The sequence below is a fragment of the Eptesicus fuscus genome, chromosome 5 (genome assembly GCF_027574615.1).
Source record: "Eptesicus fuscus isolate TK198812 chromosome 5, DD_ASM_mEF_20220401, whole genome shotgun sequence".
In the NCBI taxonomy this organism is placed as follows: domain Eukaryota; kingdom Metazoa; phylum Chordata; class Mammalia; order Chiroptera; family Vespertilionidae; genus Eptesicus; species Eptesicus fuscus.
Window position 1 is genome coordinate 94,971,048 of NC_072477.1, and position 27,532 is coordinate 94,998,579.

The 27,532-nt window shown below is 39.0% G+C and overlaps 1 protein-coding gene across 1 annotated transcript in view; it reads left to right on the forward strand.

The window, feature by feature from the left end:
- The window catches only part of MPP7 (MAGUK p55 scaffold protein 7), a 345,710-nt gene that overhangs the window by 77,863 nt on the left and 240,315 nt on the right, over positions 1-27,532 (forward strand). The gene's annotated exons all lie outside the window — the stretch shown is intronic.

Below are 27,532 nucleotides of genomic sequence, written 5' to 3' on the forward strand. Positions count from 1 at the left end.
CACTCAGATTTAATAACAGATATAAACTTTTTGCCATACTGGCTTCAGACTTCTCACTTTTTTCTTTATGAAACAAAACATTATCCCTATCTCATTCTTGCATTTTCTTTCTTTCTGTAACCAGAGTTAAAAACTATTCAAATATGTATTAAAGGATTCAATTAAAACAGACAGACATATTTCATGTTAGTATTATCAGTTGTAAGACTTGGTGATACTTAGAATAAAGATTTCCAGGAAAGGGAAAAAAACTCGTGCTTATATGTATGTGTGAAATGTCCTGCTTCTGCCCTGATTCAGGGAGTAGGGGGTGGGGTGGGGTCAATGCCCCTTTGAAGTCCTTTCCTGGGATTCTCCAGAATCAGCTCTTTTAAAAAAAATGCAGATTCCGGGACCCTCCCTAGAACTTTGAAAACAGAATGTGAGAGGGTTGAGGAGCTCCGCCGTGTATTTTGAAGACCCATCAAAAGAAGTGGTGTCTTGGAGTGTGACTGACAAGAAAGTTGTGTGTGTCGCATTGAACAGACTGAATTCGGTTCTGTTAATGCCACTCTGTAACCCGGTGAAACAGCTGTCTCTCACTGGACAGCAACCGGCACCGCAGTATTTGTAAAGCTGAGTCACAGACTTGGTTTTGTGTCGTGTTATGTTAATTGGCATTTTCATTTGTACTACTTGCAAATACCACTTTTGCTATTTAAAGCATATTTACATTTATATTTGGGCAAGTTTTGTCTCCTTTTTACCCATGAAGAAGGATTTTTTTCCTACCGTGATTTATACTGAGGATTAGATTTCCTTAGGAAGTGATTTTTGATTTTTAAATTACATAAAAATATTTTTTTTTTTCAAGACATAACTCGAAAGCCAGCTTCTTCGGAAAATTCTTTTTTCTTTCAGTTTTTACATAGTCCCACATTATGTTGTACTATATAAAGTGAATGATTTAACTTTCCATAGTGGTTTGGGGAATTATAGATAAAATTTATATGAATCAGACATTTACTACAGTTGTGTAATGAATTTAAGTTTTATGCTTTGGTATTCACCAAAATGCCTTACCTTAATTGAATGCAAAATAGTTTTGCTTACATTAACTTAGGGAATGATTAAAATGGAGTATTTATAGTTTATGAGGCAGTTTGGGTGTCAGTCATGAAAAAGAACATAGGCTATTAAGAATTTGAAAAGGACTTTTCCACACATAGTCGGCTCACTTGGTGCAAATTTAAGATGCTGATGTGACTCACCCTTGGCTTTGGGATATTTTTGAGCTGTACGTCTCAACAAGGTTTGAGTCAGGCAGAAAAGATGTGCCTCTTCCAAGAGTCACACTACATTTAGGGAAACCCAGGGCATGGTGTACCCATCACTGGTGACGGTTTCCTTGCAGTTTCTGTGTAGCAGTCAGGGGTCATGTGTGCCCTAAGCAGTGATGCTTAGCCATGTTGTTGCTGCTGTTCCCATTATCAGGCCTCCGGGGGCACAGCAATGGTGAGCTTAACTCAAGGGCAGGTGCCCGTGTGGCAGGAGAGTGTCCCCTGACTCACAGTGCACCACCACACATGTAGGAAAATGCTGTCAACGTAAAACTTCTACCGTTTCTCCCTCTCCTGCCTTCTGCTTAGTTCACGAAGCAGAACAATTTTGAATTCTACGGGTAATACATAAAAACGTTCTCATCGAAGATGCCTAGATGAAAAAGGAAAGGAATTCTTACAATGCACCCTTTCCCTAGTCGCATTTTCTGTTTCAGTTTGAGGGGTGTTCTTTAAGAATGTTCTGTACATGAGGCACTTAGGTATGTACATAAGTATGTGGTTTTATGTATTTTTTTCTTTATGTTTAAATCACAGATTCTGTTGTTCTCTATGGATTGTTCCATAACTTTATTTCTATACCAAGTAATATATCTTGGAGAGGTATTTCTGGGAGGGGTGTGTGTCTACATATCTATCTATGTATCTGCCTCTACAAACATCTGTATATCTGCCTCATTCTTTTAAGCTAATAATGCATTGTTTTCCATAGTGTCATAATATAGTGAACCAGATACTGGTAATGAAAACGCTGGTTTTGGTCCTTTTCTAATACTTTTGTAGAAAAGATGTGCACGTTTAATAGATGCTGTCAAATTGTTTTTCAGAGTGGTTAAACCGCTTAATCCATGGACTGCATTAAAGATCCTTTCCCCTGCCCGGACCGGTTTGGCTCAGTGGATAGAGTGTCGGCCTGTGGACTGAAGGGTCCCAGGTTCGATTCCAGTCAGGGGCATGTACCTTGGTTGCGGGCACATCCCCAGTGGGGTGTGTGCAAGAGGCAGCTGATCGATGTTTCTGACTCTCTATCCCTCTCCCCTCCTCTCTGTAAAAAATCAATAAAATATATTTTAAAAAAAAGAAAAGAAAAAAGATCCTTTCCCCTGAGTTGGAGGAGGCTAAAGTGGGGATAAATGGTGAGGGAAGGAGACTGGACTTGGGGTGGTGAACACACAATGCTTTAGATTGTATACCTGAAACATATAAAAATATATTAACCGATGTCATCCCAAAACATTCAATAAAAAAAGAAAAAAAAGATCCTTTCGCCACATTCTTGCTCAGATTCTGTGTTATCAGTTTTATATATATATATATATATATATATATATATATATATAATTTTTTTTTTTTTTTTTTACCAATTTGATGGGGAAAACATGGTATCCATTTGTTTAATGGCCATTTATTCCTCTGTGAATTGACTATTCATATCCTTTCCCCGTTTTTCTATTGGCTTATCATTTTCTTGTTTATTTTTCAGAATTTCTCTATTTGTATCCTGTATATTAATCTTTTGGGTTGAACACCATTTCTTATGGCCAGTCATTTGTCCTTTTTTTCTTCCTTAAATAGTATCATTTCTTTTGTAGAAGTTGAAAACTTTTATGTAGACAAATCAATCTTTTCTGTATGGTTAATGCTTTTTTTTCTTTTGCTTAAGATGACCTTTCTTTTCATGAAGTTAATCACTAAACTTTTCTTCTAATAATTTTTAAAATTTGGATTTGCACATTTGGAATTTTAGTCCAACTATAATTTGTATGTAACGTGAGGCAGCAATCTAATTCCCCACGTGAACAGCTAGTAGTTCTAGCATCACTTGTTCAAAAGTCCATCCTTTAGACATAAATTTCTAATATTCCCTGTTTCGTATACCAGCAGTACATGTGTTCTGAGTTTACTTTCTTGGCTATTGTGATCTGTTAATTTTATTTATTTATTTTTAATTTTTAATGGACTTTATTTTTGAGAGTAATTGTAGACTCCCAGAAAGATTATGGAGCTAGTATAGAGAGTTTCAGTATACCTTATATCTTGTTTCCCTAATTATTAACATCGTATCTTAGTTTGTTACATTCATTTCAATTAATGAATCCATATTGATACATTATTAACTAAAATCTGTACTTTATCCAGGTTTTCTTAGTTTTCCCTAATATCCTTTTGTTCCAGGATCTCCTGTTACACTTAGTTGTGATCGTTTCATTAGGTCCCTGTTGGCTGTGATGTTTTCTCAGACTTCTTTTATTTTTGATGACCAACAGTTTCCAGGAGTTCTTGTCAGGTGTGTTGTAGAATTTCCCTGTATTGCAATTTGTCTGATGTAAATTGCCATTGTCATATCATATTATGGGTACATACTATGAACTTGATTTAAGACTGTTGGTGTTGATCAACGGGCTGAAGTAGCATTTGTCAGGTTTCTGTACTGTGTAATTACTCGCTTTTCTCCTCCCTTCCATACTGTCCTCTTTGGAAGGAGGTCTCTGTGAGTTCTGCTTCCCCTCCTTTAGGGCGAAGTATCTGTATAAGTTATTTGGCATTGTTTGTCTCTTCTCTCCCATTTTGTAATTTACTCAACTATTTATTCATATCTGTGTGGACTCAATGGATATTTATCCATACCTTGGGTTGTAATCCAATACTGCTGTACTTTGTTGCTCATGTTGTTCTAGCTTTGGCTGTTGAAGCTCTTTCTTCTGGCTCCTCTGATATACCTCATCAGTGTGGGCTTGTTTGATTGTTTTTAGCAGTTTCTTAATTTTGAAACTATTAAGAGGCTCCAGGTTCATCTTAAAGTGTCCGATTCCTAGAATCAGCCCTTTCTCCAGGGAGCCCTAGTTCCTTTTATTACAGAACTAGAGGCCCGGTGCACAAAATTTGTGCACGGGGGGCGGGAGTCCCCTCAGCCTAGCCTGCACCCTCTCCAATCTGGGATCCCTCTCACAATCCAGGACCGCTGGCTCCTAACTGCTCATCTGCCTGACGGCCTGATTGCCCCCTACTGTCCCCCCTGCCGGCCTGGTCGCCCCCAACTGCCCCCCACTGCTGGCCTGGTCACCCCTAACTGCCCCCGCCGCTGACCTGGTCACCCCTAACTGCCCCTCCCCGCTGGCCTGGTCGCCCCTTACTGCCTCCCCCCCCCGATGGCCTGGTTGCCCCCAACTACCCCCTCTGCCGTCCTGGCTGCCCCCAACTCCCCCGCTGGCCTGGTCGCCCCATACTGCCCCCCCTGCCAGCCTGGTCGCTCCCAACTGTCACCCCTGCTGGCCTGGTTGCTCCCAACTGCCCCACCCCCCCCCGCCGCCTGGTCACCCCTAACTTCCCCCCCCCTTGCCGGCCTGGTTGCCCCTAACTGCCCCCCACCCACTGGTCTGGTCACCCCTAACTGCCCCCCCTGCTGGCCTGGTTGCCCCCAACTGCCACCCCTGCCAGCGTGGTCGCCCCATGCAGCCTGCTGTTCAGTCGTTTGGTCGTCCCTCACTAATCCCCCTGCCAGCCTGGTTGCCCCACGCAGCCTGCTCTTTGGTCGTCTATCCAGTTGTTTCAGTCATGATGGTCCCTGGCTTTTTATATATTAGGCTGGGACTAGAAAAAAAGACCAGGCAATTCTCTGTGACACCAGCTAGGTGTCTTCCAGTTAAATTCTGAAACTAATTGGAGTTAGTGCAGATCCCACAGGTTAAGGGTTCAGTCCCACAAGACTCCCCTGACCTCTTCAGATGCCAATTGCAAGTAATAGGTCTCAGTTGACCCACAACTTCTGTCTGACTTGGCTACAAATGTGGGGTTCCTATGATCCTTCTCTTGGATTTGTTCATTTGCCAGAATAGCTTACAGAACTCAGGGAAATGCTTATTTACATTTATCAGTTTATTATATAACTAGAGGCCTGGTGCACAAAATTCGTGCACTGAGCGGGGGCGTTTCTCAGCCAGGCCTGTGCCCTCTCACAGTCTGGGACCTGCCTGCCTGCTCGTTCCTTACCCCTTGGCTTGCTGCTCTTTAGTGCTGCCACGGATGCGGGAGAGATCCCGCCACCCAGCTTCTGGCTGAGCGGTGCTCCCCCTGTGGGAGTGCACTGACCACCAGGGGACAGCTCCTGCATTGAGCATCTGCTTCCTGGTGGTCAGTGCGCATCATAGCAACCAGTCATTCTGGTCATTCCACCGTAACGGCCGCTTAGGCTTTTATTATATAGATAAAGGTTATAGATGAACAACCACATGAAGTGATACATAGGGCAAGGTCTGGAAGGGTCCTGAGCTCAGGGGCTTCTGTTCCTGTGGAGTTGGGATGCACCACCCTCCTGGCATGTAGATGTATTCATCAACTCGGGAGCTGGTGGAACCCCATACTATTGGGATTTTCCTCACATAGGCATGATCGATTAACTCAATCTCCAGCACCGTTCCCCTTCCCAGAAAGTTCCAAGCTTCTAATCCTGGCTTGGTTGTTTTGGTGACTAGCCCCTATCCTGCAGCTATCCAGGAACTCACCAAGAGTCACCTCATTAGAACAAAAAACACTTGGAACTTACAAGGGTTTAGGAGCTCTGTGTGAAGTAACTGGGGGCAAAACCCAATATATATCTTTGCTATTACTTTACACAATCCTCACCTACTGATAATGTTTAAATTATTATTGATAGTTTGGATCCAAATAGTTGAACCTCATGTAGAAATTATGATAAATTCTACTTTGCATGATTCCCAATAAAAAGGAGAATAATGTACATTATTGAATATATTCCTGATAGAAAAGAATTTCCATTTTGAGTTAGTATAAATGAGAATAGGTTTCTCTGCTTACAATTTTTTCAACTCTGACAAGCTTTTGACTTGGTACACTTCAAACTGCTGTTGTACTTTAGTGCTGGGTGCTAAGGAACATCATATGTTGGACATCCTCTGGGCCTACATCTTTGCTATGAAGCCAACTGAGTCAGCACAGTGGGTTGTTGGAGTAATCCTCAAAATCCTTTTTCCCCAGGATGGCTAACAATATTTTAAATATTACAGCAATAACGAGCTATGTAACTACATTCCACTGCATAACTATATTCCTACTAAACCCAAATTAAATTTATCTTCATCCTTAATGAGAGCCCCAAAATGCCACTAGCCTTTATGTATTCTTTTGATGACATCAAAATTCACATCGTTGGGTAATATTCAGTTTTAAACTGAAAATAAACAGTTATAAACCATTTTTTCTCCATTCTACTCTTGATGGACATTTGGGTTGTTTTCAATTTTTTGGTAGTTATGAACAGTTTTGTTAAGAACATTCTCCTTCCTGTATCTTGGCACACATAAACATGCATTTCTATAGATGATATATGTAGAAGTCAAATTGCTTGATCAAAGGGTACAAGTGTCTTCAATTTTATGAGAGAAGGGCAATTTCTTTTCCAAAGTATTTGCACTAATTCATTTACAATGCTTTATTTATAAAAATATGTTTTTATTGATTTTAGAGAGAGAGGAAGGGAGAAAGATAGAGAGAAACATCGATTGGCTGCATCCTGCACGCCCCCTATTGGGGGTTGAGCCCAAACCCTGGGCTAGTGCCTTGGCCTGGAAGTGAACATACTTGGCAATGATACATCTGATAAAGGATTAATTTTCAAAATATATAAAGAACTCATACAACTTAAAAGGAAGACAAACAATCCATTTAATTTACAATTCCTTTTATAGTGTGGAAGAGATTCTGTTGCTCCTTATCTGATCCTCATCATCACTTTCTGTCAGGTTTAAAATTCTTTCCACTCATTCTGGTAGATATGTAGTAATATTTCATTTTTGTTTTAATTTGGCTTCTTGGTTATTAGTGAGGTTGAGCGTCTTTTTATTTGGCCATTTAGATTTCCTCTTTTGTGAACTAGGAATTAAGTTTTTCATTTGTTTTTTATTGCATTGTATTATGTATAGGATATTTTTATATTTTCTAGATTCTAGTCCTTTGTCAATCTTCTTTGTTATATGTGTTACAACTATCTTCTGTTATTCTGTGACTTGCTTTCTCATTCTGTGTGTTGTCCTCCCCTGTTCTGTATGCAGAAGTTACACATTTCACTGTAGTTGAACACCATTTTTCTTTATGGTTACAGATTTCAGTATTTAATTCATGAAATATTTAATTTATGGTTAAGAAGTTATTCATTTTTTTCTCTTACATTGTGACTTTAATACTCTAGATTTTTGTGTAAGGGCTCCAAATTAAATGTTGCTACATGGATAGCCCCTTGTCGTACCATGACAATGTAAAGACTGTTCTTTCCTGTCTGCTTGCAGTGCTACCACCTGGGACCTTCATTACGGTGTTGACTATCTGTATGGGAGAACATACTTGCAATGATATATCTGATAAGGGGTTAATATCCAAAATTGGTGAGAGGGCACATCCTTGTCTTTAGTTCTATATCTCAAAGGAATCATTCCCACATTTTTCTTTGTCATCTTTGCTCTAGTTTTTTTTTTTTTTTAATGCTCTTTATTAGATTAAGGAAGTTTCCTTTTATTCTTAGTTACAAAAAAAAACCTTTTTTAATGACTAGTCATTGAATTTTGTCAAGTGCTTTTTATTTGTTATAATGATCATATGATTTGTTTTCTGTTAATCTTAACATAGCATATTTAATTTTTTTAAATGTTTAGTCAACTTGCATTTTAGGGGTAAACCCAATTACGTCATAATTTATTATCCTTTTATAATCTGATGGATTTGTTTTGCTCATATTTCACTTACAATTTTGATATTTGTGATTATGAATGAATGCCTATAATTTTCTGGTCTCATTCTTGCTTATCACATTTTCACCAAGTCATATTGGTCTCATATAGTATGTTGGAAGATGTCTTTACTTTTCTGTAGAAAAGTTTGTGAAAAATTGAAACTTGTTTTTACATGAGTAGAACTGAACTGTTAGGATACTTGGGCCTGGAAATATTAATTTTCATAAGAATTTTGTTGACTAATTTTATTTTATTTTATTTTTTTAAATAAATCTTTATTGTTCAGATTATTACAATTGTTCCTCTTTTTTCCCCCCATAGCTCCCCTCCACCCGGTTCCCACCCCACCTTCTGCCCTTATCCTCCCCGCACTGTCCTCATCCATAGGTGTACGATTTTTGTGCAGTCTCTTTCCGCACCCCTCACACCTCTTCCCACCCCTGAGAATTGTCAGTCCACTCCCTTTCTATTCCTCCAATTCTATTATATTCACCAGTTTATTCTGTTCATCAGATTTTTTATTCACTTGATTTTCAGATTCACTTATCCATAGATACGTATTTATTGTTCATAATTTTTATCTTTACCTTTTTCTTCTTCTTCCTCTTCTTAAAGAATACCTTTCAGCATTTCATATAATACTGGTTTGGCAGTGATGAACTCCTTTAGCTTTTTCTTATCTGTGAAGCTATTTATCTGACCTTCAATTCTGAATGATAGCTTTGCTGGGTAGAGTAATCTTGGTTGTAGGTTCTTGCTATTCATCACTTTGAATATTTCTTGCCACTCCCGTCTGGCCTGCATAGTTTTTGTTGAGAAATCAGCTGACAATTGTATGGGTGCTCCCTTGTAGGTAACTGACTGTTTTTCTCTTGCTGCTTTTAATATTCTCTCTTTGTCTTTTGCCCTTGGCATTTTAATTATGATGTATCTTGGTGTGGTCCTCTTTGGATTCCTTTTGTTTGGGGTTCTGTGTGCTTCCTGGACTTGTAAGTCTATTTCTTTCACCAGGTGGGGGAAGTTTTCTGTCATTATTTCTTCAAATAGGTTTTCAGTATCTTGGTATGCTTGAAGTTTTCCCAGAGGCTCTTTACACTATCTTCATATTTTTGGATTGTTTTTTCTTTTTGCTTTTCCGGTTGGGTGTTTTTTGCTTCTTTGTATTTCAAATCTTTGACTTGATTCTTGCGATCCTCTAGTCTGCTGTTGGATCTCTGTATATTATTTTTTATTTCAGTCAGTGTATGCTTAATTTCTAGTTGGTCCTTTTTCATATCCTCGGGGGTCTTGCTAGAATTATTGGCTGTTTCTAGAAAATTCTTGAAAAACCTTATAACCGTGATTTTGAACACTATATCCAGTAGTTTGCTTTCCTCCATTTCTTTCATTTGTGACCTGTTTCTTTGTCTCCGCATTTTGGCTGCTCCCCTGAGTTGATATAGAGTGGCCTTGTGTGGTAGGTATCCTATAGGGCCCAGTGGCTCAGCCTCCCCAGGTACCTGAGGTGGACACTCTTGGTGCACCCCTTTGTGGGTTGTGTGCACAGTCTTGTTGTAGTTAAGCCTTGATTGTTGTTGGTATCACTGGGAGGATTTGACCTCCATGCCAATTGGCTGTGAGGATCAGCTGTGTCTACGCTGGGAGAACTTCTGGGCTGGAGACACCCTTATGAGACAAGACTTGCAAAAGCCTCTGTGCTCAGCTTGGATGGGGCAGAGTCTCTGGGTAGAGTGGACAGCATTGGCTTCCCGTCAGTCCTGCCCTAAGAGGCCCCTGGGTCTCAGTGTCCCATGGTAATCAGTGCAAGTACCTCTGAGAGAAAGCCACCCTTGATTTTTGCCCGCTGCCAGACAGTCCAGTTTCTCCCCTAATGAGTCTGGGTCCCCAGAGTCTCACCTTGAACTGGAGTTCAGAGCTGTCAGGAGCTTTTGTCTCCCTTCCGATTGAGAAAGCCAGCCGCGTACTCAGTTGCCAGCCCTCTCTGCTCATGTGCCTCTGTACCTCTGCCTTCTGCAGCTCCTCTGAGTCTCAGTGTGCTTTTCTCTTTCCTTCGAGTTGTAGAATTTCCACTCAGCCAGCCTTCCTGTGGTTCTGGATGATGTCCGTTTTGTCTTTTAGTTGTAGTTTTGAAATTGTTGTGCGAGGCAGCAATTTAGGTGTTTACCTATGCTGCCATCTTGTTTTCTGTCTCTAGTGTTACCACTTATTATCGTTAAATTAATTACAGAAGGAGGTCATTAACTCAATCTCCAGCCCCATTCAGTTCCCAAGAGGTTGGGGGGGCCCTTTGACTAATTTTATTTTGAAGTTTATAAGATTATTTAGGCTTTCTGTTTCTTCTTGAGCCAGTGTTGGTGATTTATATTTTTTTAACACTTGGTCCATTTTATGAAAATTTCAGAATTTGTTTCTGAAAAAGTTGCTCACAAATTATTTCATGTCTACATTTTTATATTAATGTTTACTTGTTTAGTCCTGCTATTGGTAATTTTTGTCCCCTTTTCCACTCTGCTTCATATGGCCAGAGTTTTGTCAATTTTATTACTTTTTAGACATAAAACTTTTGGCCTTATTAATGTTCTCTGTTGTATACTTGCTTTTATTTCATTTATTTTTAATGTTCTTTTCCTAAGTATGAAAATTTGTTCATAAATTTTCAGTCTTCCTCTTTTTCTATTGTTCACATTTAAGGCTGTTTCTCCCTAAGTGCTGGTTTTATTTCATGCCATAAGTTTAAAAATATTTTCTAATTTGACTAAGTTTTTGTTTTACTTAGAATTATTTATCATTGGTTATTTAGAAATTTTTAAAAAATATATCCAAATAAGGATTTTTTTAACTAATATTTTTGTTATTTATTTTTGCCTTAATGGCTTTGTGGTAAGAAAACTTAATTATTTCAGTCCTTTGAAGTTTGTTTATACTTTATTTTCAGCTTTATAGTCAATTCCAGTAAGTATTACATGTATTCAAAAGAAGGTATATTCTGCACTCATTGTGTTTTGTATATATACCAATTATGGCCGATTTGTTAATTTATTTACATATAATGTATTTTTATTTATTTATTTTTTAGTTATTTATTCTTTGTTATCATGAGAAATATTTTTTAAATTGTCCCTTGGTGAACAAAAAGATCCAAGATGGTGGTGGAGTAGGTGGTAGCTACACTCACCATCTCTTGGGACATAACTGGAATAACAATTAAATTACAGAACAATCATCCCGTATAACCAACTGCAGAGTAGTTGAAGAGTAGTCTTATAACCAAGGATTTACAGAGGAAGCCACATCGAGACTGGAAGGAAGGGCAGATATGGGAAAAGTTCTGGCCCTGCTCCATGGGGGACAGATGACGTTCCAGAGGGATATCTCAGCAGCAGGGGTTCCCCATGAGAAGCATGGGGCCTAAAACCCCAAGTCAGGCTCCCCAACCAAGATCACCACAGCCGGGAATAGGTGTTCCTACAAAACATCTGGTTGTGAAAAGCTGAAGAGTTTCCATCCATTAGAGACACAGACACCCCCTTAAAGGGCCAAGACACACAATTTTGTTTGAAGCCACTTACTCTTGGGCTTCAGCAGAGGGAGGGCAGAGTGGATTAGAATCACCTGAAGAGAGTTGGTGGTATGTGGCTTTGGGGAGAGAGCCTAAGGGACAGCTGCCAGGATCCTTGTGTTGAGTCATTCCCCCATTCCGCAGATGCCATCTTTCTTGGGTGGAGTGCTCCCCTCTGGTGCAGCATCAGCCTGGGAGAAAGCAACAGCCCCACCCTCTGGACTCTATTTTGACCTACCATGTGGAGCTTATGCCCTGCTGAGGAGTACAGCCAGAGGCTCTTTCAATGACTAAGCCTAATAGGCTGCTGCCTGGTAGAGGCAGGTGGAGGCAGATCTTGGGTGCCTTTTGACTTTAGCTCACCTGCCTCCGGGCATGGTGATGGTATAAGCTGGACTTGGTGTGCAGCTTGGTTCTTCTCGTGTGCAGCTAGGCCCAGCAGATGTAGCCACAAATTGTGGATTGCTTGTAGCTCCAAACAGGTTAATGAGGTGCAGTCACATGCAGCGTCTTATGTTGGCCTGCACCAGAGTTCCTCTTAAGAGGCCCAGAACCATCACACCCAGTTGCCAGCTTCAGACAACATCATAACAGGATGAAATAAATTTCACAAGCAGCATGTTCAAAGGGAGATCTTGGCAGGCACCAACCTTGCTGAGGGGAAGTCCTCTTTATGTGGTCATCACTTGAAGAGCAGCTCACACAACATGGTTGAGGTTCAGCCTCACAGTCAGCCAGCCTGAGGTAGACAAAATGGGGAGGCAAAGAAACAGTCTCCAAATGAAAGAAATCTCCAGAAAAAGAGATAAATGAAGTGGAGGCAAATAATTTATCAAAGTAATAGTCATAAGGATACTCAACAGCCTGAAAAAGGACATAGAAAGCATAAAAAAGTACAAGTCAGAAATGAAGAAACAACATCTGAAATGAAGACTACGCTAGAAGGAATAAACTATAGGTTAGATGAAGTGTCAATTTGGGAGACAAGATAAAAAAAAAACACCCAATTAGAGCAGGCAAAAAAAAAAAAAAAAAAGGAATTTAAAAAAATGAGGATAGTTTAAGGGACCTTTGTGACAACATGAAACATAACAACATTTTGCATCATAGGTATACCAGAAGAAGGGAGGGAGCAAGGAGTCAAGAAAGTATTTAAAGAAAGGACTGAAAACTTATCTAACCTGGTGCAGGAAAAAGACACACAAGTACAGGAAGTACAAAGTGTCCCAAACAAGATGGACCCAAGAGGCCCATATCAAGACACATAATAATTAAAATGGCAAAGGTAAAAGACAAAGAGTGAATCTTAAAAGCCTTAAGAAAAAGACAGTTAGTTGCCTAAAAGGAAGCTCCCATAAGACTGTCAGCTAATTTCTCAAAAGAAACATTTCTGGCAAGAAGGGATTGATAAGATATATTAAAAGTGATGAAAAGCAAGGACCTACAACAAAGATTACTTTACCCAGGAAAGCTATCATTTAAAATCGAAAATAAAGTGCTTCCCAGACAAGAAAAAGCTGAAGGAGTTTTATTTTTTTATTTTTCCTTAAAATTTTTTTTTCTTTATTGTTGAAAGTATTACTAGTATTACAGATGTAACCTTGAAGGAATTTTTTTTAACCACTAAACCAATATTACAGGAAATGTTAAAGTGCTTGCTGGAAGAAGAAGCCTGGTCAGCATGGTTCAGTGGTTGAATGTCAACCAGTAAACCAGGAGGTTACGGTTCCATCCCTGGTCAGGGCATATGCCTGGGTGGCAGGCTCAATTCCAAATAGGGGGCATGCAGGAGGCAGCCGATCAATGATTCTCTCTCATCATTGATGTTTCTGTCTCTCTCTCCTTCTCCCTTCCTCTCTGAAATCAATAATACACACACACACACACACACACATACATATATCCTATATAACAAAGAGGTAATATGCAAATTGACGATCACGCCCTCACAGGATGGCTGCCTACAAGCAGGCTGCGTGGGGTGACCAGGCCGGCAGGGGGGTTAGTGAGGGGCGACCAGGCTGGCAGAAGGGGGCAGTTGGGGAGACCTGGCCAGAAGAGGGGGGCAGTTAGGGGCAACCAGGCCGGCGGAGGGGGTGCAGTTGGGGGCAACCAGGCCGTCAGGGGGTCAGTTGGGGCGATCAGGCAGGCAGGCAGGTGAACAGTTAGGAGCCAGCTGTCCAGGATTGTGAGAATGATCGGGCCTAAACTGGCAGTTGGGCATCCCTCTAGGGGTCCCGGATTGGAGAGGGTGCAGGCTGGGCTGAGGGGACACGCCCCCTGTGCATGAATTTTGTGCCCCGGGCCTGTGTGTGTGTGTGTGTGTGTGTATGTGTGTGTATGTATATATATATGTATATATACATACATACACTGAGTGGCCAGATTATTATGACCACCTGACGTTTGTAGGCAAATTAGCAGTACACTGCATTGTATGGGATATGGAAGCCGAAGGCCTGTTCAAACACCTTTGCTGTCTGCAGTTACCAAGATAAAACATCTCCAATTCGCATAGGAACACAAGGATTGGACAGTCAAGCATTGGAAAAAAGTCATGTGGTCCGATGAATCATGTTTCCAGTTGCATCATGCAGATGACAGAGTGAGAATTTCGCAGAAACAGCATGAAAGTTTTCACCCCACATGCATGAGTACAACCCTTCAAGCTGGTGGGGGCAGTGTTATGGTTTGGGGCATGTTTTCCTGACATGATTTGGGCCCTTTAATTCGTGTGGAACAACATCTGAATAGCACAACATACCTAAGTATTGTTGCTGATCAAGTTCATCCTATCATGTTGATGGCGTATCCCAGTGGAGATGGCTTCTTCCAACAAGCAATGCACCATGCCACAGTGCTCATATTGTGCAGGAGTGGTTTCAAGAACATGAGGGAGACTTTATCTTGCTTAGGTGGCCCCCACAATCACCAAATCTCAATCCAATTGAGCATTTGTGGGATGAAGTTAAAAGAGCCATCAGGCAGCTGGTTCCACAACCATCAAATCTCATAGAACTGGACAGTGCTATTCATCAGGCATGGTGTCAGATTCCTCGCATCACCTTTGAACATCTTGTGGAGTCAATGCCAAGAAGAATCACTGCAGTATTGAAGGCAAAATGTGGCCCAACGAAGTACTGATGGGGTGGTCATAATAATCTGGCCACTCAGTATATTATATATGAAGAAGAAGAAGAAGATGAGAAGTAGGAGGAGGGAGAGGGGAGTTGAAAGAATGAAATGGCAGTATATACTAGGAGGGTACCCATCAATAATCACTTTTATTTATTTATTTTTAATGCTCACCCAAGGATATTGTTTCCATTGATTTTTAGGGAGAGTGAAAGAGAGAGGGAAAGACAGAGAGAAATATCGATGTGAGAGAAACACATCGATTGGTTGCCTCCTGCATGAGCTCTAACCAGGCCCCAGGCTGGAGAGGAGCCTGCAACCAAGGTACATGCCCTTGACCAGAAATGAACCTGGGATCCTTTGGTCCACAGGCTGACACTCTATCCACTGAGATAAACCAGTGAGGACAATAATTACTTTTAATGTAAATGGCTTAAATGCTGAGTGGAGAAGAAAACATGACCTATATATATATGCTGTTTACAAGTGACTCAACTCTGAATGAAAGATACACACACACTAAAAGAGATGGAGAAAGATATTTCATGCAAATGGAAAGGAAAAAGAAGCTGGGGTAGCAATGCTTATATCTGACAAAATGGAATTTAAAACAAGGCTGTTGTAAGAGACAAAAAAGGCTCCTACATAATGATAAAGGGAGCAATCCAACAAGAGGATATAACGCTTGTAAACATTTATACACCCAACATAGAACCTAAATGTGTGAAGCAAATCTTTTTTTTTTAAATCCTCAACCTAGGAGTGAGGATATTTTTTCCATTGATGTTTAGAGACAATGGAAGGGGGAGAGAGAGGAGAGAGAGAGAGAAGAGAAACATTGATGTGAGATTGACACATCGATTGGTTGCTTCCCAAACATGCCCTGACCAGGGGTGGGAATCGAACCTGCAACCCAGGTATGTGCCCTTGATTGGAAATTGAATCCCTGACCCTTCCATGTGCAGGAACACTCTACTCATTGAGGCATGCCTGCCAGAGCTGTAAAGCAAATCTTATGGACATAAAAGGATAGGTGGACAGTAATACAATCATACTAGGGTATTTTATCACCCCATCGACATTATAGATCTTCCAGACACATAATCAACAACAAAATGTTGGCCTTAAATGACTCAGTAGGTCAGAGAGATTTAGTAATTGATATCTTAGAGCATTTTTACCCCTCAGCAGCAGAAAATACATTATTTTTAAGTGCATCTGGAACAGGTTTTCTAGGATAGTACACAAAACAAGTCTCAATAAATTTAAGAATATTAAAATCATATCAAGCATCTTCTCTGACCATAATGGTCTGAACTTAGAAATCAATCACAAGAAAGGAACTGAAAAACACACGAAGACATGGAGGCTAAATAACATGTTACTATTCAATGAATGGTTTAACAGTGAGATCAGTGAAGAAATCAAAAGATACCATGAAAGAATTGAAAATGAGAACACAACAACCCCAAATCTTTGGGACACAACAAAAGCAGTTCTAAGAGGGAAATGCATAGCATTATAGGCCTATCTCAAGAAATAAGGAAAGTCTCAAATAAACAATCTAACTTTATATTTAATGAAACTTGAAAAAGAACAAGAAACCAAGCCTCAAGTGAGTATAAAGAAGGAAATAATAAAGATCAGAGTAGAAGTGAGAAAAATAGAGTCTAAAAAGACATTCAGAGGGACAGTGAAACCAATAGATGGTTCTTTGAAAAGATAAAAAAGAATGACAAACCTTTAACCAGACTCATCCAGAAAAATATATGGAGGACCCAAAAGAATAAAATCAATTGATAGAGGAGAGGTAACAACTGAGACCAAAGGGATACAAAGGAATGTAAGAAAATATTATGAACAACTATGTGTCAACAAATTGGACAATCTGGATGAAATGGATTAATCCCTAGAAACATACAGTCTTCAAAAACTGAATGAGGAAGCATCAGAGAATCTTTATAGACAGATTACAATTAGTGAAATTGAAGCAGTAATTAAAAAAACTCCCAACAAACAAAAGTTATGGACCAGATGGCTTCACAGGTGAATTTTACTCAACATTCAAAGAAGAACTAACACCTTTCCTCAAAGTATTCAAAAAAATTCAAGAGTAGGGAAGACTCTCAGGCTCATTTTACGAGGCCTGCATTAGCCTAATTCCAAAACCAGATAAACACACTCCAAAGAATGAAAATGATAAGTCCAATATCCATGGTGAACAAAGATGCAAAAATCCTCTACAAAGTATTAGCAAACCCAATGCAGCAATACACTGTAAAGATCACACACTGTGATCTAGTGGGATTTATTCTGGGGATGCAAAGTTGGTACAATATCTGCAAATTAAGTAAATCAAGATCATTAGGCATGTGGTTTCTGGTTCTGTGTGAACAAAAAGCAGTATGTGAATTGGCATTTGGATACCTTTTTTTTTTGAATAGTGTACTTCCCTGTACATAGAACTTGTGCTTTTAAAAACTGAATCAGTACACTTATTCTTGTCCTTGTCCCAGCTCACAAAACACTTATGGACTAAGTGAAAAAGTCCTGTTTATGTAGTATGGGGTTTTTCGGTTATAAACAGAAAAATCACTACATGGCATTTCCTCACAAAGGCTCTGAGAGGTGCAGAGTGTGTCTTGACTTGTCCTATGAGTAGATTCCTGCAATGGTAAGGAAGAGCTGCTAGCATAGGCTCACAGTTACTCTTCCACATTGCATGTCTTTGCTGATACAAGGAGTTCAACAGAGTAATTTCATATGTGAGTTTTGCCAATTTTGCATTCATTGTATAATATTTCTGGCTTATTTTATAATCTTTTGCAGTAATTTGACTTATGTTTTAGCTATAAGGAGTGCAATGTTTGATGATGTTTATGTAGTTTATTTTTAAATTTTTATTATATATAATATAAAATTTGCCATTTTAGCCATATTAAGTGTACAATTTAACAGCATTAATTATATTCAAAATGTACAAACATCACCTGTATCTATTTCCAAAACATTTTCAACATCCCAAACAGAAACTCTGTTTTAAGCAATAGCTCCATCTGCCCCCTCTCCCCCACACACTTGAGAATTATATATATTTTTATTGATTTCAGAGAAGAAGGGAGAGAGATAGAAACATCACTGGTGAGAGAGAATCATAAATGGCTGCCTCCTGCAGGCCCCCTACTGGGGATCAAGCCCGCAACCAGGCATGTGTCCTTGACTGGAATCGAACCCAGGACCCTTCAGTCTGCAGGCCGATGCTCTATCCACTGAGCAAAACTGGCTAGATTTTATTTTATTTTATACTAGGGGCCTGGTGCATGAATTCTTGCACCAGTGGGGTCCCTTGGTCTGGCCTGAGGGATCAGGCCAAAACCAGCTCTCTGTCATCTCCTGAGGGGTCCCGGATTGCGAGAGGGTGCAGGCCAGGCCAAGGGACCCCACTGGTGCACACTTGGGGCCGGGAAGGTCTGCGGGAGGATGGCCACCTGGGGAGGGATCTTAGGAGAGCTCCAGGGCATGTCGGCCTGTCTTGCTTAGTCCCAATCAGCTGGACCCCAGCAGCAAGCTAACCTATTAGTTGGAGCATCTTCCCCCTGGTGGTCAGTGCATGTCATAGCGAGAGGTCTTAGCATATCATTAGCATATTATAATTTGATTGGTTGAATGGATGACCGGACGACTGGACACTTAGCATATTAGGCTTTTATTATATAGGTTATTTCATGTAAATAGAATCATAACAATAATTGGCCTTGTGTAACTGACTTATATCACTTAATATGTTTTGAAAGTTCATCCATCTTATAGCATGTATCAGAACATTCCCTTTCCTAGTTGAATAATATTCCATTATATGAATATTCTGTATTTTGCTTATCTATTTATCTGTGCTAATTCTTAGCATGCCTGAAGAATGGATCCTGCTGAATTTTTCTTAATTGGCATAATATTGCTTAACACATTTTTTTATTTGAATAAATCTTTATTGTTCAGATTATTACAATTGTTCCTCTTTTTTCCCCCCATAGCTCCCCTCCACCCAGTTCCCACCCCACCCTCTGCCCTTACCCCCTCCCCCCCGCACTGTCCTCATCCATAGGTATATGATTTTTGTCCAGTCTCTTCCCGCACCCTTCACATCCCCTTCCCCCCGATATTGTCAGTCCACTCCCTTTCTATGCCCCTGATTCTATTATATTCACCAGTTTGTTCTGTTCATCAGATTTTTTATCCACTTGATTTTTAGATTCATTTATTGATAGATATGTATTTGTTGTTCATAATTTTTATCTTTACCTTTTTCTTCTTCTTCCTCTTCTTAAAGAATACCTTTCAGCATTTCATATAATACTGGTTTGGTGGTGATGAACTCCTTTAGATTTTTCTTATCTGTAAAGCTCTTTATCTGACTTTCAATTCTGAATGATAGCTTTGCTGGGTAGAGTAATCTTGGTTGTAGGTTCTTGCTATTCATCACTTTGAATATTTCTTGCCACTCCCTTCTGGCCTGCATAGTTTCTGTTGAGAAATCAGATGACAATCATATGGGTACTCCCTTGTAGGTAAGTAACTGTTTTTCTCTTGCTGCTTTTAATATTCTCTCTTTGTCTTTTGCTCTTGGCATTTTAATTATGATATGTCTTGGTGTGGTCCTCTTTAGATTCCTTTTGTTTGGGGTTCTGTGCGCTTCCTGGACTTGTAAGTCTATTTCTTTCACCAGGTGGGGGAAGTTTTCTGTCATCATTTCTTCAAATAGGTTTTCAGTATCTTGCTCTCTCTCTTCTTCTGGCACCCCCATAATTCGGATGTTGGTATGCTTGAAGTTGTCCCAGAGTCTTCTTACACTATCTTCATAATTTTTGGATTCTTTTTTTTTCTTTTCCAGTTGGGTGTTTTTTCTTCTTTGTATTTCAAATCTTTGACTTGATTCTTGCGATCCTCTAGTCTGCTGTTGGATCTCTGTATATTATTTTTTATTTCAGTCAGTGTATGCTTAATTTCTAGTTGGTCCTTTTTCATATTCTCGAGGGACTCACTAAATTTATCAGCAGTTTCTAGAAAATTCTTGAAAAACCTTATAACCGTGGTTTTGAACTCTATATCCAGTAGTTTGCTTTCCTACATTTCTGTCATTTGTGATCTGTTTCTTTGTCTCTGCATTTTGGCTGCTTCCTTGAGTTGATAGAGTGGCTTTGTGTGCTAGGTGTCCTATAGAGCCCAGTGGATCAGCCTCCCCAGTCACCTGAGGTGGACCCTCTTGGTGCACCTCTTTGTGGGCTGTGTGCACAGTCTTGTAGTTAAGCCTTGTTTGCTGTTGGTATCACTGGGAGGAATTGACCTCCAGGCCAATTGGCTGTGAGGATCAGTTGTGTCTACAATGGGAGAACTTCTGTGCTGGAGACACCCTTATGGGACAAGACTTGCTTCAATGGGGCTTTGGTGCTCACTGAGTCTGCCCCCTGAGTGTGTCCATTATGTATCTGAGGAATTGTAGTCTTGACCGTCCCACTCTGACCACTGGGTACATTGGCTCTTGGATCTCCAAGGAGTTGCAAATTTAGCCTCTGCCTGAGGCTACCCAGCAGGGGCTATGGAGAGATCTGCAGAGTTCTCTTCTTTGTTTGGGTTTTGTAGGTGCCCAGATGAGGCCCAGCTGTGAAGCAATGCAAGCTGCTGTTGGGCCTTGGGCCTTACTTTGGAAGATCTGGGGCTCTCTGACCCAGCTGCAGTTTTTTAGGTAATTTTAGATTGCAAAGGGCTAGGCCATTCATATGCAAAAGCCTCTGCGCACAGCTGGGGTGGAGTTGTGGGTGGTGCTGGGTCTCAGGGAATCAACAGGGTGGAGCAAACAGCAATGACTTCCCGTCAGCCCTGCCCTAAGAGGCCCCTGGGTCTCAGTGCCCTGTGGTACTCGCTGCAAGAACCTCTGAGAGAAAGCCACCCTAGTGTTCCGGCCAGATGCCAGACAGTCCAGTTTCCCCCCCATGAGAGTCTGGGTCCCCAGAGTCTCATCCGGAACTGGAGTTCAGTGCATTTGGGAGCTTGTGTCTCCCTCCCGATTGAAAAAGATAACCGCGTCCTTAGTTGCCAGCCCTTTCCGCGCTCGTGCCTCCATACCTCTCCACTTTACTTCCGCACCTCCTCTGAGTCTCAGTGTGCTTTTCTCTTCCCTTCTAGTTGTAGAATTTCCACTCAGGTAGCCTTCCTGTGGTTCTGGATGATGTCCGTTTTGTCTTTTAGTTGTAGTTTTGAAGTGGTTGTGCGAGGCAGCATGTTCAGGTGTTTACCTATGCCGCCATCTTGGTTTCTCCTTAACACATTTTATGATAGTACATTGTTTTACATTTTTAGCAGAATAATAAAGAGGGCACTTGAATAAAGTTCAACTATTTTTCAATAATAATAATAATAATAATAATAATAATAAAATAAAGAATTATTCTGCCCTCTTACACTGTTTCCTCAGATGTTTGGAACTCAGCATTTGGATAAGGCCTTTTCTTGCTCCCTCCAATAGTGTCTTTTTTTCCCCATTATTATTTTTTAAATTATTGTTGAACCCCCAGTAGTCTCTTAACCAGAAGAGCATGTCACATTAAGTAACATTTAAATTAAAGGGAATATTTTTTTGGTGTTCTTTTTATGAAATAAATAAGAATAGTTATATTGGGAATCTATTTTTATAACCCAGTTTCCCACATATGCTTATGTGTAATAATGCTGATTAAAATTAGCTAATCACTAGGTTTTGTATTGTGATATCCTTCATTGTCACAAAAGAAATTTATGGGGTTCTGTCATCCTAAAAAGGACTTAGTGACAGTTTAAGTGACTTTATGGATTAAGGATTGTCTTGGTGCTTTCCAGATCCCTGTTGCTATATAATTGTTCAACATTTAAATATTCTTTTCACTTTGGAAATATGTACATCTAGTGGGCTTAGATTGCTTTTGGAATTTGTCATTCAAAAGACTTGACTCTTTCTTCCTTTTGAAGATACCTTGAGTGATGCATGGTCTGCAGTTATAGTGAAAATGGAGCCCTGGCTGCTGTGGCTCAGTTGGTTGAGCATTGTCCCATGCACCAAAGGGTCATGGGTTCAATCTCTGGTCAGGGTACATGACCAGGTCTTAGGTTCCATCCCGGTCGAGGATCTTATGGGAGACATCCAATTGATGTTTCTTTTTCACATCGATTTTTCTCTCCCTTTCTCCCTCTCCCTTCCACTCTCTAAAAACAATAAAAACATAATCCTTGGGTGAGGATAAAAAATAAATAAAAAGGAGATCAACCCAAGGAGATGGTTTCAGTCAGTGTAGATGAAATTAAATAGCCATCACACAGCTATTGAAATCTTGATAAAAACTTTAAAATAGTTAATTTACCAAAACTCACATTAAATGTTAAACTTATTTTTCTGATGTACATACTTGAACCTCCTAAATTTTTAGAATACTGTTCAGGAAGCTGAAGTGAATGTGTTTTTTATTTTTTTATTGTTTAAAGTATTACATATGTCTCCTTTTCCTCCCATCTACCCCCCTGGACATGCCACTCCCCACCCCCGTGTTCATTGGTTATGCTTATATGCATGCATACAAGTCATTTGGTTGACCTCTTACTCCCTTCCTCCCCTCCCTCCACCTTTCCTCTGAGGCTTGAGGGTTTATTCAATGCTTCTCTGTCTCTAGATCTATTTTTGTTCATCAGTTTATGTTGTTCATTATATTCCACAAATGAGTGAGATCATGTGATATTTATCTTTCTCCCACTGGCTTATTTCGCTTAGTATAATGTTCTCCAGGTCCATCCATGCTGTTGCAAATGGTAAGAGTTTCTTCTTTTTTACAGCAGCATAGTATTCCATTGTGTAGATGTACCATAGTTTTCTAATCTACTCATCTGCTGATGAACACTTAGGCTGTTGTAAATTGTGCTGCTATGAACATAGGGGTGCATATATCCTTTCTGATTGGTGTTTCTGTTTTCTTGGGATATATTCCTAGAAATGGCATTACTGGGTCAAATGGGAGTTTCATTTTTAATTTTTTGAGGAAACTCCATACTGTTCTCCACAGTGGCTGCACCAGTCTGCATTCCCACCAGTAGTGCAGGCGGGTTCCTTTTTCTCCACATCCTCTCCAGCACTTGTTGTTTGTTGATTTGTTGATGATAGCCATTCTGACAGGTGTGAGATGGTGTCTCATTGTCAATTTGATTTGCATCTCTTGGATGACTAGTGACTTTGATCATGTTTTCATATGTCTCTTGGCTTTCTGTATGTCCACTTTTGAAAAGTGTCCAGTTAGGTCCTTTGCCAACTTTTTGATTGAATTGTATGAGTTCCCTGTAAATTTTGGAGATTAAACCCTTATTGGAGATAACATTGGCAAATGTGTTCTCCCATGCAGTGGGCTTTCTTGTTGTTTTGTTGATGGTTGTTATTGTTGTTATTTTGCTGTGCAGAAGCTTTTTATTTTGATGTAGTTCCATTCGTTTATTTTCTCCTTAATTTCCATTGCCCTAGGAGCTGTATAAGTAAATACATTGCTACAACATATGTCTGATATTTTGCTGCCTGTGGATTCTTCTAAGATTTTTTTATGGTTTCCCACCTTATATTTAAGTCTTTTATCCATTTTGAGTTTATTTTTGTGTATGGTGTAAGTGGGTGGTCTAGTTTTTTTTTTTTTGTTTGTTTTTTTTGTGTGTGTGTGTGTGTGTGTGTGTGTGTGTGTGTTTGCATGTATCTGACCAGTTTTCCCAACACCATTTACTGAAGAGACTGTCTTGACTCCATTGTATGCTCTGGCCTCCTTTGTCAATATTAATTGAGCATAATGGCTTGGGTAGATTTCTGGGTTCTCTGTTTGGTTCCATTGGTCTATATGTCTATTCTTGTGCCAGTACCAGGCAGTTTTGAAAACAGTGGCTTTGTAATATAACTTGATATTTGGTATTGTGATCCCTCTAACTTAGTTCTTTCTCAGGATTGCTGCGGCTATTTAGAGTTTTTTTTTTTAAATTCCATATGAATTTTTGGAGAGTTTGTTTTAGGTCTTTGAAATATGCCGTTGGTATTTTAATTGGAGGGTGCATTGAATCTATAGATTGCTTTGGGTAGTATGGACATTTAAACGATGTTGATCCTACCAATCCATGAACATGGTATATTCTTCCATTTGTTTATGTCTTCCTCTACCTCTTTTTTCAACATCCTGTAGTTTTCCGAGTACAGGTCTTTACCTCCTTAGTTAAGTTTATTCCTAAGTATCTTATTTTTTTGTTGTTGCAATGGTAAATGGGATTTTTTTTTTAGTTAGTGGACGTGTTTTAAGATATGGGACAGAGTGCCTAGAGTATATATAGTTTGTTTTGCTTCTTCTTGACAAGTAAGGACTGAAGAAAAATCACCTTTGTGGATATCATGGAAGTATTTTTATGATAGCAGAGGTCTCTTAGACTGAATTTTTATAACACAATTTGTATGTAAAGAGATGATTAAAGATTGGCTTCATTATGTAAAGATCTTGTTTATTTGATTTCACTTTTTTTTTTTTTGGAAATAGTAATCCAGGGTTTCGTCATTCTTAATTTCTCACTACTTCACTGATTTTAAATGCTATCTTTGTCTTATACTCAATTCTTTATGTATATTAGGCCTCTTTCCAGATATTCTTTTACATTTCTGAAGATTTAGCTGGCAGGTATTTTGGGCAGGTTTCAACCCCCTCCTGGTTATAATTTTTGTTACCAACACAATTTCAAGCTGTTTGAAGAAGACTTGGGTGGGTTGAAAGGCTGGGAAGCATTTAGGTTGGTGCTTGTCAGTTGTGAACCACCAATTTATTATTTTTAGCTAAAATAAAATATTGTTCAAACTTAGATTACTTCATTTATTATTAAAATTCATGCATGAAATACTATAGTTATCATTAGCTGGGAATTATTCTCTCCTACCGCAACTTTTCCCCATTGAAACAAGGGTTATTTTTGAAAACATGAAGTTTCTTAAACATGTAACTATTGCATTGTTGTGCAACATTGTTCTTGAGGATATCATGATGGATATTTCAGAGGAACAAAAACGGTCTTCAACATACTATGGTTTGACTTTGGATTTTTGGACTTTAAAGACGGTGCAAAAGCGATATGTATTCAGTATAAACTGTACTTCGAATTTTGGATTTTGATCCTTTCCCAGGCTAGTGATATGGGGTATGATACATGATACTCTCTAGTGATGCTGGGCAATGGCAGTGAGCATAGCTCCCATCAGTCACGTGATTGTGAGGGTGAACAATGATACTCTACAGCAAGCATGTCAATCTTGCAGCCAGAGGAGGTATGCGACCCTCCAGATGTGAGTTTGACATGCTTGCTCTACAGTGTGCTGTGTGGTGTGTTGGCACTGCATTTTGTGTTTTCCCGTCCCATTACTTCTGCAAAATGCCCATCTGTGTCTCCTGCTTCTGGTGAGAAGAAGAGGAGGAAGACAATTACTCTTGAGCTGAAATTGAAGATAATTGCCCCAATTGTAGGCTAATGTAAGTGTTCTAGCACGTTTAAGGTAGGCTAGGCTCAGCTCTGATGTTTGGTGGGATAGGTATAATAACTGCATTTTTTACTTATACCCATCATAACTTGAAAATATTGTATTGGGATTTAACCCCATCGTAAGTTGAGGAGCTTCTGTGCTTGAGAAGAAAGCCGTTGAAGACATTTTTCTCTTGAACTCTGCCTCGGGCTTTTCTTTCCCTTAATTAGCAAATTTCTGAGAGGATATGGTAAAGATGATGATGGCAGCTACTATTTGCTAAGAGTCAACTATATAGTAGATATTTTTTATTCATTTGATTGCAAAACAGGCTCAGCATCCACTCTTCCTCTGTTGGTGATTGTAGTAGTTCTATGAGAAGTGCATGTTCTGCTAGGTTTTAAATGTATAATAAATACTGAAATAGTAGTAAATGGAAATAAATCCTATCATAATATTAACTACAATAAAATAAATGTAGTGCTTTAGCTTTTATTGCTGACTGTTCCAGGAGAGGAGGCCCTGTAACTAACTGGTTAAATGTAGATTTCATACATGCAATCAGTTTTTCTGAAAGATAGCTATAGAATATAATTTATAAATTTATTAGAAGTATTTTTCATTTTGTTTTATCTTTTGGATAGGTACTGCTAGGAATCAAAGCACTGTTCTCTTTGCTTTGGTAGTGGATGTCATGTGCAAGGCACTGACTGCTAATACTTAGTCAACACAAATTGGAACCTCAGAGATCGCTTCTAAAATGAAAGTTATATACAGGTGTCTGCTCTTACCCTCTGTTAACCTGATTCTATAGACTTTAAGGCAATTGTATAATCAAACAACAATATTATATTATTTAAATTGTTCCACACATTTAAAAACAGCTTGCTCAATGCTTTAATAAATTATTTGCAATTGAGGGAGAGTGTACAAAAGAGAATGCTTCTATTAGGATTGTATTAAAGCATTTTAGTAATATAGGTACTTTTGGAAATAAAACATACTTTAAATGAGAAAAATTGAGGCCTGTTATGAATGGCACTGAATAGTGCTGATTATTTTACCTTTGACAAAGTGGAAAATTTAAAGCTTGATGTATCCCATTTTATTAATGTAATAAAATTTTATAATGTTGTTCTGGGCGTCGATATATGTTCTTTAGTGTTTATTAGCTCTTGGTTGTAGTAAAACGTTTTGGGCTTATGCCTGGCTATACTGTACACAATACAAAATATGAAACCTCAGAAAAAAACATAAATAAATATATATTTGTTTTGCTTTTTCTCAGCTTTTTGTATATGATTTTTAAATATATTGGTTAGTTACACTATCTAATCTGATTGAATACAGCAAACATCTTTTTTAACATTTAAATAGGTTTATAGCTTCCCCAGACTTGTTCTAATAATGAAGCTATGAAGGATATGACAAGAATGGTGATATTAAATTTCTCTAGACTAACAGTAAATTTTTCCATTCTGAATCAGGAATGTTGAGCATCTGGAATCTGCAAGAAGAGTGCATTGTTCACTGCAGGAACACTTTCATCAAATTCTGAGCCATTTATTCTCTTAAGAGTTACTGTCTTGTACAAAATATTATATTTTTATAGAAGCAGTTTTTTTTTACCTGGAAAGTTTCTTCACTTCGTTATGCTTCTGTATTTTTTAATGCTTTCATGTTTTAGAGATGTTATTATTTTGAGAATTAACATCACATTTTAGCATCTAATTAATTTCCTTTGGTTTAATGGTAATAATTTTTATTTGTCCAAATATTTGAAAAAAGCAAAGAAAATAAATTGTCCTAAACAGAAATTTCTTTATAGTTTATGTAGGTGGATCAGTTATCTATACCTTGTCATCTTTTTCCTTGAATATTCAGAATATCTATAATATGTACTGATACATTATATATTGATTGTGGCATAGATGTGTAAGTTGGTATATAAAGTTCTTGTTCTTTTTTTTATATACTACTCTTCTTTTAGATAGCAAAAACTTTTTCTCTGTTTAATAAATTTTTACTTTGAATTTGACACTCCTGAGTCTTGATATTTTTTTGTTCATTATGTTTGGATGTAGTATTGCTGATGCTGTTTTGATTGTATGCAAGTAGGTGTCATTGCCTAAGATATGGGCCACATTCTTTGACTAGAACACTTCATATTAGGTCTTACTAGTGTCTTAATGTTCTAAATACTAATATATGTTTACAATTCAGTAATGTATTCACT